The sequence below is a fragment of the Canis aureus genome, chromosome 33, assembly GCF_053574225.1.
Source record: "Canis aureus isolate CA01 chromosome 33, VMU_Caureus_v.1.0, whole genome shotgun sequence".
In the NCBI taxonomy this organism is placed as follows: domain Eukaryota; kingdom Metazoa; phylum Chordata; class Mammalia; order Carnivora; family Canidae; genus Canis; species Canis aureus.
Genome location: NC_135643.1, coordinates 35,632,073 through 35,642,914, shown reverse-complemented (window position 1 = coordinate 35,642,914; position 10,842 = coordinate 35,632,073).

The following is a 10,842-nucleotide window of genomic DNA, read 5'->3' as shown; positions in this document are numbered from 1 at the left end:
CTGGGTGGCGCAGCGGTTTGGCGCCTGCCTTTGGCCCAGGGCGCGATCCTGGAGACCCGGGATCGAATCCCACGTCGGGCTCCCAGTGCATGGAGCCTGCTTCTCCCTCTGCCTGTGTCTCTGCCTCTCTCTCTCTCTCTCTCTCTGTGACTATCATAAATTAAAAAAAAAAAAAAAAAAAAAATGAATAAAATCTTTAAAAAAAAGTCATAGTGGGAAAAAGTTAAAAAAAAAGAAAGAAAAACAAATTTATTAGTCTAATAAAACAGACATATCTTTAAAGACATTGATATTAAATGTAATATAGACACACAGCTTTTATTCTACCCCAAGATGCCCGATTCATTAAAATTCAAATAAGCTCATGTTACCTCTTTTACATAGTTTTTTAGCCAGAAAGAACTAAGATGGTAGTTAGCTCTTTGGTGTCATTATTTCATAAAGTAGTGTTATAAAGGGAAAATAAACTCTATAGCCGTATGCTTACTTGATCTACATTGTTCTTTTTCCCACAGTTTTGTATGTTGTCATTTTACTTATGTCTAAAAAATATTTTAGTCTTTTAATATTGTATTTTCTGGGGTGAAAAATTATGTTGTATTTGGATGCTGGTGTTTGTGTCATTTTATTTATTTTGCTTTATTATTGGAAGAATTTTTGCAGGGTGTGAATTTCTAAGTCAGCAGAGTTCCCTCTCCCTTTCCTAACCCCTTTTTATCAGCTTGTTAAAAAAAAATGTTAAATATGTTGTTCCTTTGTGTTCTGGCTTGAACTCATTGTTTTTGACAAGAAAATTTGTGATTATTAATTTTTTTGCAATGGATTTTTATTTGTTTGAATCTTTTACAATTTTCTCCTTTACATTGATTTTCAGTGACTTAGGTTATAATGCCTTTTGCTGTAGATGTCAGTCTAATTATCCTGCTATTTGGGGGGATTTAATTATTTTTTCATTCATTTAGTTTGGACATATTCTCTCTGTGCTTTATTTCAGATCAGCATTTTCCAGTAGAAGTCTCTGTAATGATAAAGAATGCTTTGTAATATGCACTATCCAAATTAGTATTTCAAAACCATGTGTGGTTATTGAGTACTTGAAATGCTGCTTGCTGCACCTGAGTCTAGCACATTGGAAGTCTCATGTTAGGATATTTTATCTGACTGTGTCTTCATATTTTTTTTTTATTTCCCAGTGCCCAAAGCTCTTTAGCCCGTTTGGTAATTTTTAAAATATAATTTATTGTGTTTTCTATCTCTAAAAGTTCCTTTTGGTCCTTTAAAATAATTTTATAGGGCAGCCCCTGTGGTGCAGCAGTTTAGCGCCTCCTGCAGCCCGGGGTGTGATCCTGGAGACAGGGAACGAGTCCCATATTGGGGTCCCTGCATGGAGCCTGCTTCTCCCTCTGCCTGTCTCTGCCTCTCTCTCTCTCTCTCTGTGTGTCTCTATGAATAAATAAATAAAATCTTTAAAAAAATTAAAATAATAAAATAAAATAATTTATAATACTCTCCTAATTGTTCATGTATTTTTCCTTTAAATATTTGAACAGGGATCCCTGGGTGGCGCAGTGGTTTAGCGCCTGCCTTTGGCCCAGGGCGCGATCCTGGAGACCCGGGATCAAATCCCACGTTGGGCTCCCAGTGCATGGAGCCTGCTTCTCCCTCTGCCTGTGTCTCTGCCTCTCTCTCTCTCTCTCTGTGACTATCATAAATAGGTAAAAATTAAAAAAAAAAAAAATTAAAAAAAAAATAAATATTTGAACATATTTATGATAGCCTTTCAAAATCATTGATTGTTTATTTAAACATGATTGACTTTTCAAAATGTGTTTCTATTGACTAATTTTCCCTTAGAGTTACATTACTCTGATTTTAGTCTATATTTAATAATTTTAGTGGATGATAGACATTGCCAAATATTTGAGTTTCTGATTATGTGTCCTACTTTCAGAAGTTCTGAAGTATATTTAGGCAGACAATTAGGCTATTTGGAAATCAGCTGGATACATTTATGATTTAATTTTAAATTTTGGGAGGCAGATAAATTTTAGCCTTTATAAGCAGGGCCAGTTTAGCTCCACTACTACTAAGCTGATCCTTCTGGAGGTCTTTCCTGAATGTCTAGAAATACATTTATTCTTGCATATTGGCACTTGAATAGCTCTAAAATTTATGTGACCTTTTAGAATTTAGCCCACAGTTTCTCTGTGTATCTTTGCTGGTCTCAAGGAGTTTCAATTACAAGTTTAAGTGCTGCAATTGCATATGCAGATTCTTTCTACTACTTGGCCCCATAAATTCCAGCCACCTCAGCCTTTCCAATATTTAAACTCAGTCTTCTGCTTGGTTTTCCCTAACCGCACTGCAGTTCACAAGTGCTTCCAGGTGGATGGAAGTGTAATCATTGGGACATTTTGTTTGTTTCCTATTTTGCATGGAATCACAGTCCTAGTACTCAAATAGGACAAGAACAAATCATTGTATACTGTACAAATCATGGACAGAAATAATAATTGATTCTGGTCAATGATGTAGTCTATAAATAACAGTATCTATATCACTATAGAAGATATAGAAGGCAAGAACAGTGTCATAAAAAAAGGGGGGAACAAATGTCATTATTTATAGATGACACTGTTACTTAGGGAAGAAAGTGAATGAACAAACTATTTATAAAATATGGAACATATGCTGCATATAAGCTCAACCTATAAAAATCAATAGTTTTTTTATGTGCTAAACAATTAGAATATTTAGAAAAAATGCAATAAATATTTGCAATAAAGATTGGTTCACAAAATTTTCTTAAGCAACAATGCAAAAATAATTCTATAGTAAAATCTTTATAATTTAAAAATGTATTTGGGGAAGTAACTGAATACACTGGGAAACATTCCATGTCATTTGTTTATAAATTTCATAAAATCATTCTAATATATAGATATAGACAAATTCATTCCATAAATAACTGTTGATGTTTTAAAAAGAATAAAGGATTATATTTATCTTACAGTCACATATATAAAAGGCTGTACTTATAGCTATACACACATGTACCTGCGCGTGCGCGCGCGCACACACACACACACAGCTTACAAAGGCATACACGAATAACCTAAAGCCATAATAATTGAACCAATGAAGTTTTCATGTGAGGAATAAATAGAATAATAAAACAGAATATAAACTCAGAACTAGACTTGTCTATATTTGATAAAGTAGCATTACAAATCGATAGGAAAAGTTTGAATTATTTAGGGTAACATTAAACAATAATTTGCTGTATAGAAAAAAATGACCGTGAAGCTTGATCTACTATCATACACACATATGCACTTGCTGGCTTTATGTTTTGAACATTGTTAAACTAAATTTCTAACTTTTCAACATGTAATTTTTTTAAACATGTAATTTCCTAAAATGTAATACCTAACAATTTAGAATTATCAAAACTCAATTTATCTATAAATAATTTTCCTTCATGACTTCTGTTTTTAATTTAGGAGGGAATCAGTATGCACCAAAATTTAAAAACCATGGACATTTGTGATAGCTGTATAAGGAATTTTCATATCAGATGATTTGCACATTTTTTTTAAAACAATGCATAAGTCTCAAGATTTTTTTCCTATTTTTACCTGATGAAATGTTAAGCCATGATGCCGTTACACAAGCACAAAATATGCTATTCATCAAGATAAATTATAACATCAATATAATTGTGAAACATCTTTGATAAATAACTTAGTCATCCTATTAAAATCTTAATATCCAATGACATTAATTACTTATAGTTAAGCTAAAGCCTTCATTTTAAATTAAGAATAGAGAAAATAAAAATGTGGGTTTATCTTTTGTAGAGAATCAAGAGGAATTATAATTTTGATGTTTACCTTTCCTATTTCTCTTTCTCTCATGTTTATATATATGATACCTGTTCCTATTCTCTTTCTTGAATAATTTTCTAAGGTAGGAAACTAAAGGTAGAACAAATATGAAACACACCTTTCACAGCAAATTAAGCAAATAGAAATAAAATATAGAAAAAAATCGAAGTTAAGACGATAATAAAAGTGCATTTAACCATTATTTTTTCTAGTGGAAAATACATTTTAAATCAAGTTCATAAATATATTATATACTAAGTGGTCATTACGTCCAAATCAATATCTTTAAATGACGTGGCAAATGAGCAGGTCTTATAACAAAGTTGACCTGAATTATTCATATATTTTTATTGGTTAAAAAATTGTATTTTACAGAATTTTACCTATTTCCCTTGTCACATTTCAACATTTAATAGTTTTCTCTATGAATTATTTTTAAATTGCAAATATCTTTATAATAGTAAATAGTATTAAAGGTGATAAAAATGGTCATAAGAAAGTATTAACTAATTAATGCAAAAAAGAGATATATCATTCATTCAAAAAATACATTCAGCATTGAGCACATGCAAATCTCTATCACATTCACTTATTCTTGAGACTGACAGTGGACTATGGAGCAAATCCAGCCCACAATCTGCTTTTGTAGATAAAGCTGTATTGGAACAGAGCCACACTAACTTGTTTATAAGTTTTGTACAACTGCTTTCATAACTATGAAACAAAGAGTTGAAGAGCTATTACCTTATAGCTCACAGAATCTAAAATACTTACTATTTTCCCCTTTAGGGGAAAAGTTTGCTTTTATTGTTATTTTTAAAATTTACTTATACTGTTAACTTTCTCCCTTCCTCCTTCTCTCCCTCCCTCCCTCCTTTCTCTCTCTCCTTTCCTTCCTTTCTTCTTTTTTTTTGTGTGTTTAGAGAAAAACTCCACTCATCTCACTTATCAATTTCCCAGAGAAAGACAAACTCTTTACAGAGTCCAGATATAAAGTTATCAGAAATATAAACCAAAATCTTAATGCATATTCAAATCTTAGTATTTAACATTAAATTTGACACTGTTAAATAGCAAATATTTTCCATTTCTTAAAAGGAGTATTCTTACTTAATAAACAAAATGGCATGCTTTTGATAAATTACTTGCTCACATAGTTCAACCACAATATTTTTAGCGTATTAAGCTAGAACACTAGAAATTTTCAAAGATTTTTGTTACATTTAGAAGTGAGATTTTGTTATCTTTTTGGGGATCATAAGCTTTTTTTTTAGGTACTGAACAGATTCTCTGTGATGCAAAGGTAAAAACAAAAAGATAGAAAATAAAAAAAATACATATATATTATAGAAAGGACTTGAATTTTCAAAGTTTTAAGCAGTGAATTTAAACCACAGAGATGGCAGTTTAGCAAGAAATACAGAATATATTTTGGGTTAAAACTGATGCAAACAGACTGTTTTCTGGATCATTGTTTTAACACACTGACCACAGAACAGTTTGTGTTTGTGGCAAAGACCCAGATATGAAATAGGCTGAAATAGAATTTGGCAGAATTAAGCAGCTTAGAAAGAAACATATTCCTGTTGGAAGAGTTGTGACTTTTGGAATAACTGACTTGGGACAATTTACAGAATTTTGAAAAAATCATCCTTTCCTTTTTCTTTTTGCCAGCATACAACCAACCACCTGTTCTTCTTATTCCCAGGGAAAAATTATAATAAGAGGGAACATCTGGGTGATTTAACTAAAATATAAGATTGCTCATTACACTTCTGATTTTTTTTCTACAAACTGCTGACAGTCGAAACACAGAAAAATTGGCATGATGGCTTTTCTGCACAAATATGCAAGTTTGGTTAACTTGGGGTTCAAAGGGAGAAAATATTTGTTTTAAATTTAGAAACTTTTCTTTGTAGAATATCTTTTCCTTTGCTGTTTGCGATTAAAACCAGTGTGTGCATATTTAAGGAATCTCCAGCAGTTAGGTGTGTTATTTAAGAAACACATTAAAGGTTAATGTATTAAAACTCATGCATCTAACTGAATATACTCATCAAACTTTATGGATATCTGTTCCATGAAATCAGTTCCAATCAGTAACACTTACTGTAAGATTTCTCAGGATTATTTGGCTCCTGATAATGAAATTGCTTTCAGAGTCTGATACATTGTTTAAACACAAGGCTATATTTTATTTAGTGTTTATTTTAGAAAAGATCAATAGTCATTTAGAAGTTAAATCCAATACCTAATATATAAAGATCAAGTTAGGTGATATCTCAAAGAGAAATCTCAGTGGAAAACACAATACTTAAGAAATAACCCTTATAACAACAACAACAACAACAACAACAACAAAGAAATAACCCTTATATACCAATTAAAACCACTTTTGAGTGATATTTGTGGTAGATACTATTAGAAAAACACACCGATTCTCTAACACTAATCTACTTAACTATACACAATGTCTCTGCTTTCTTATGACCTACTAAAAATTGAGTCATCTTTATTTTCCTATATTTGGAATATAACTAATATAATTTATCTTATCTCAAGAAGAATAAATTAATGACCGGGCTATTGAAACTCCATTATGTTACCTGCCCACTTTTGTTTATTTTAGCTATGGAAGTGTCACAAGCATAAATGTGCTCAGAATCATATATGATTACAAAATTCTAAGTCAAATTTGTTGATTTTTGAAACATTGCAGTATAATAAAGAAGAATATTAAGATAAATCATTGGATTTAATATTTTTATCTTATGTTTAATAGATGAGCTGTCTTTAGTTGATACATATACAGTAATATGCACATATCAATTGTACAATTAGTTTGGCATAGTTTTTCGTTATAGAAAAGTGCAAACCACAGTAATCATCTTGGTTACAGAATATAGAAAAATCAATAACAAGTGTACTGTAAATCTATTTTAAGAGTTTTATATATAATATTTGATTTGAATGACAACACTATAGAACTTAAAGGAAATTTAAGGATTAAAAAAAGCATTTTATTTATTTTTAAAGATTTTATTTATTTATTCATGACAGACACAGAGAGGGAGAGGCAGAGACACAGGCAGAGGGAAGAGCAGGCTCCATGCAGGGAGCCCTACGCGGGACTCGATTCTGAGACTTTGGGATCATGCCCTGGGCCGAAGGCAGGTGCCAAACCATTGAGCCACCCAGGTATCCCAAAAAAACCCATTTTAAAATTCAGATAACTGTAACCCAAAGAAACTAAGTTTTCGGGCAGCCCACGTGGCTCAGCGGTTTCACACCGTCTTCAGCCCAGGGCGTTATTCTGGAGACCTGGGTTTGAGTCCCACGTTAGGCTCCTTGCATGGAGCCTGCTGCTCCCTCTGCCTGTGTCTCTGTTTCTCTCTCTCTCTCTGTCTCTCATGAATAAATAAATAAAATCTTAAAAAAAAAAAAAAAGAAACTAAGTTTTCAACTGTTTCTTTGAGTAAAAGATAAAACTAGAAAATAAATAGGATATTCTCCTGAAGGAATATTTGACATCATCTACCAAAATAGAGTCGTAAGTTATCATTGCAAATGAACTAGAGAAATAATATTTGTTTACCACTAGTGTATAGTCATCTAAGCAAGATTTCACTTTGCACTATTAAGATTTCACTTTGCAATATTAAGAAACATTTTCCTTTATTATCATTAACACTTATAATAAAACAAACAAGGTCAAAGAGAAGAAGGTAAAGATTAAAATGAAGGGAAAATGTTAAGGAGGAAATGAGGATAAGAAGTGATGGGAGTGAAAAAAATAGAAAAAAATAGAAATGAGAAGAATAATTGTTTTTTAAAACTTGTAAACTGTCTTTTATGCCAAATTCTTCTCTGGTAGAAAAGTAATGCACCGAGGTAACAAAGCATGCATACATACATAAATTAATATATTAGTTAATTAAGGGTATAATAAAAAGACTAATCCTTTAAGGTGTGAAATTTTAAAGCTTATTTTTTAAATATATATACTTAAAGAGACATCAATTTAGTAATGTAAGGTAGAAATCCCAACTCTACAAACCATATTATTATGGATATGTACATATATAATGTAATGTTTATATTATAAATGTTTATATTTTCTATCTTTATTTTTTTTAAGATTTTATTTTTTTATTCATGAGAGACACAGAGAGAGAGAGAGGCAGAGACACAGGCAGAGGGAGAAGCAGGCTCCGTGCAGGGAGCCTGATAATGGGACTTGATCCTGGGACTCCAGGATTGCGCCCTGGGCTGAAGGCAGGTGCCAAACTGCTGAACCATCCAGGGATCCCTTTTTCCATCTTTAGAATCAAACAAAATGGCATATTTTATTTATAGGAATATAGTTTTTTAAAATATTGACAATATACAAAGTACAAGAGGGATTTCTACCTCTAATAATAGCAAACTAGATTATTTTGGGTCATGGGACAGCTGGGATTTGCAGGAGCAAACAAAGAGATAAAGGGAGTACTATAGTGACAAACTTACTGACATGGACTCACATTCACCTTTGGAGGAGCACTTTCTTAGTTTAAAGTTGTGGCTGAGATACTAAGAAGTTGTGGATAGTCTTCACAGGCTCTTGGAACCAAAATATTAGAAACTAAGATTTAAATGCTGCTGAGCCTTACCAAACACCCAGACTTTTAAATTGGAGACAAAGGGTAAGACTGAACCAGAACTAAACCCAATCTTCACAAGACAAGATTCAAGTCATCTCCCTGCTTGTGTAATCAGTATGGCCTGTGCCAACCCTGATATCTGGCCACAAGGAGAAGAAAGACTTTACTGTCAGAATAAAGTTTCATTCAAAGGAGATACAAAATGCCTCTACAATTTTTCTTTTGCTATGTCTGCAACTTAAGCAATCACACCGAGAGATACAATACCATGAACAAAAAAACAAATTAAAACAAAAACAGAACAACAACAAAGAAGAATGAGATAATCAGATATTAGAGTTATAACGATAGAGAGTGAAAACAATTCATATACATTAAGTAAATTTTAGTATATCAAGAAAGATTGGATTTATTAAATAGAAAATAAAGAATGAAAATACATGAAAAAAATGGAAAATTTCAAACACTCTTCGGATGGTACAAAAATATTCAAGTGGACATCCTGGAACAAAACTATAAGATCTAAAATAAAGAACTTAACATATGGGTATAACAGCACATTCAACATATAAGACCAAATTAGTGAAGTGGAAGGCAAAATAATAGAAAACTGAAAGTTTAGAAAAGAAAATGGTGCCTCATTGCATGAACTAAACAATTTAATACTGGTATAATTATATTAATACATCTATAGTAGACTTCATAGCAAGAAGCATTCTAAAGACTATTAGTCATATTAATAAAGTGTTTAATCTGACATATTTAAAATGAGTCTAAATCTGTATGCATAGTATAAGAAAGTTGAACTAAATAGTCGAAGAGACAAATATTAGACTAGAACAGAAAAATATAAATTTCTTAAATGTATAAAAATCTGAAAAATACAAATAACAAAACTAATTTAATTAATTACTGGATTTTATTATCAACTTGCCTGCCTCAAGCACAGTATTTCTCAACCTTTTACATGGTAAGATTATTTGGTTAGGTCATTTTAAAATATTAATGACCTGAAACCACTCCCACATATTCTGATTCATAGTGTTTGGTTTCAGATCTTGAACATGAGATTTCTTCTTAGCTTCTTAGATGATTCTAATGTGAGGTCAATGTTGAGAATTCTGCTCTAGCAGATCACTTGCCAAATCTAATTATTACTACCCGTTTGTCTTTTTTCCTCTACTTGGTTGGAAATTTTGAGGATAGGATTATATTTTTCATCTTTGTAGCCTACATATTTACAAGAGTTTATATTGAAGCCTGACAAAGTCAGTGCTGAGAAGTTCTTTGATGAAAAAGACAATTTCAAAAGATGGTTATTTCAATTCAATTTAACAGCCATTAATCAAGGTATTGCCATATGCTAGGCTTTATACAAGGTACTGGTTAAAACATAGAGTAATTTGACAAAGCCAAAATTTGGATTTTGACAACCCCTACCCCCCAAAAAAAGAGAGAATATAAACACTGGACAATACTGCCAGTGTTAAAAATAACCAGTGAATCTCCCTAAAAATTTTTACAGAGGAAAAACAAACAAACCAGATAAACAATTAGAATTAGCAAATAAAGTTGCTGGATTCAAATACAAAAATTTAAAAACTAGTGGTGTTTTTGAATAGAAAGTATATAAAGTGACAAAATATGCTATTTATGTAACATCAACAAGACATAAAATCTATTACTAAAATTTTCAATATATCTATGTTGAAAAATATGAAATATTAAGAAAAACAAATAACTATGTTAAGTGGATGGATAGAATATGATGACAGATTTAAACTCTGATTTTTATGAGATTTATTTCTCCCAAAATTGATATAGATTAAATGCAATATAGTTCATAATCTAAACAGTAAAAGTAAAACAAAAGTGTGAGTTCCTTGTCAGCGGACTTAATCTATAAGATATGGTAAAGGAAGTCTTTATTCACAAGGAATAGAATTCAAAGATAGAAAGTTCTTTCCATACAAAGAAATGTAGAACACTGAAAATGATGCAAAGGAGATCTTTTAATTGGTTTAATTGCCCTGAAAGGTAATGGAGTAAGGCAAAATTAATTACAATGTATTTTATATTTATAGCATATACAAAAGATTTTTATGCTCTGCTTGCTTTAAAATTTAATAAATGAGGTACAAATATGTAATAGAGGAGAAGAAACAGAATCATAAAAATATATCGAGAAGTCAGAAAAGTGGAAATACCTAGCAAATTGGAAGAACTTATTCTGATCATATCAATTATCATGCTAAATTTGAATTATGTAAGTAAACCAAATAAAAGAGACTGTTACATTGGATTAGAAAAAA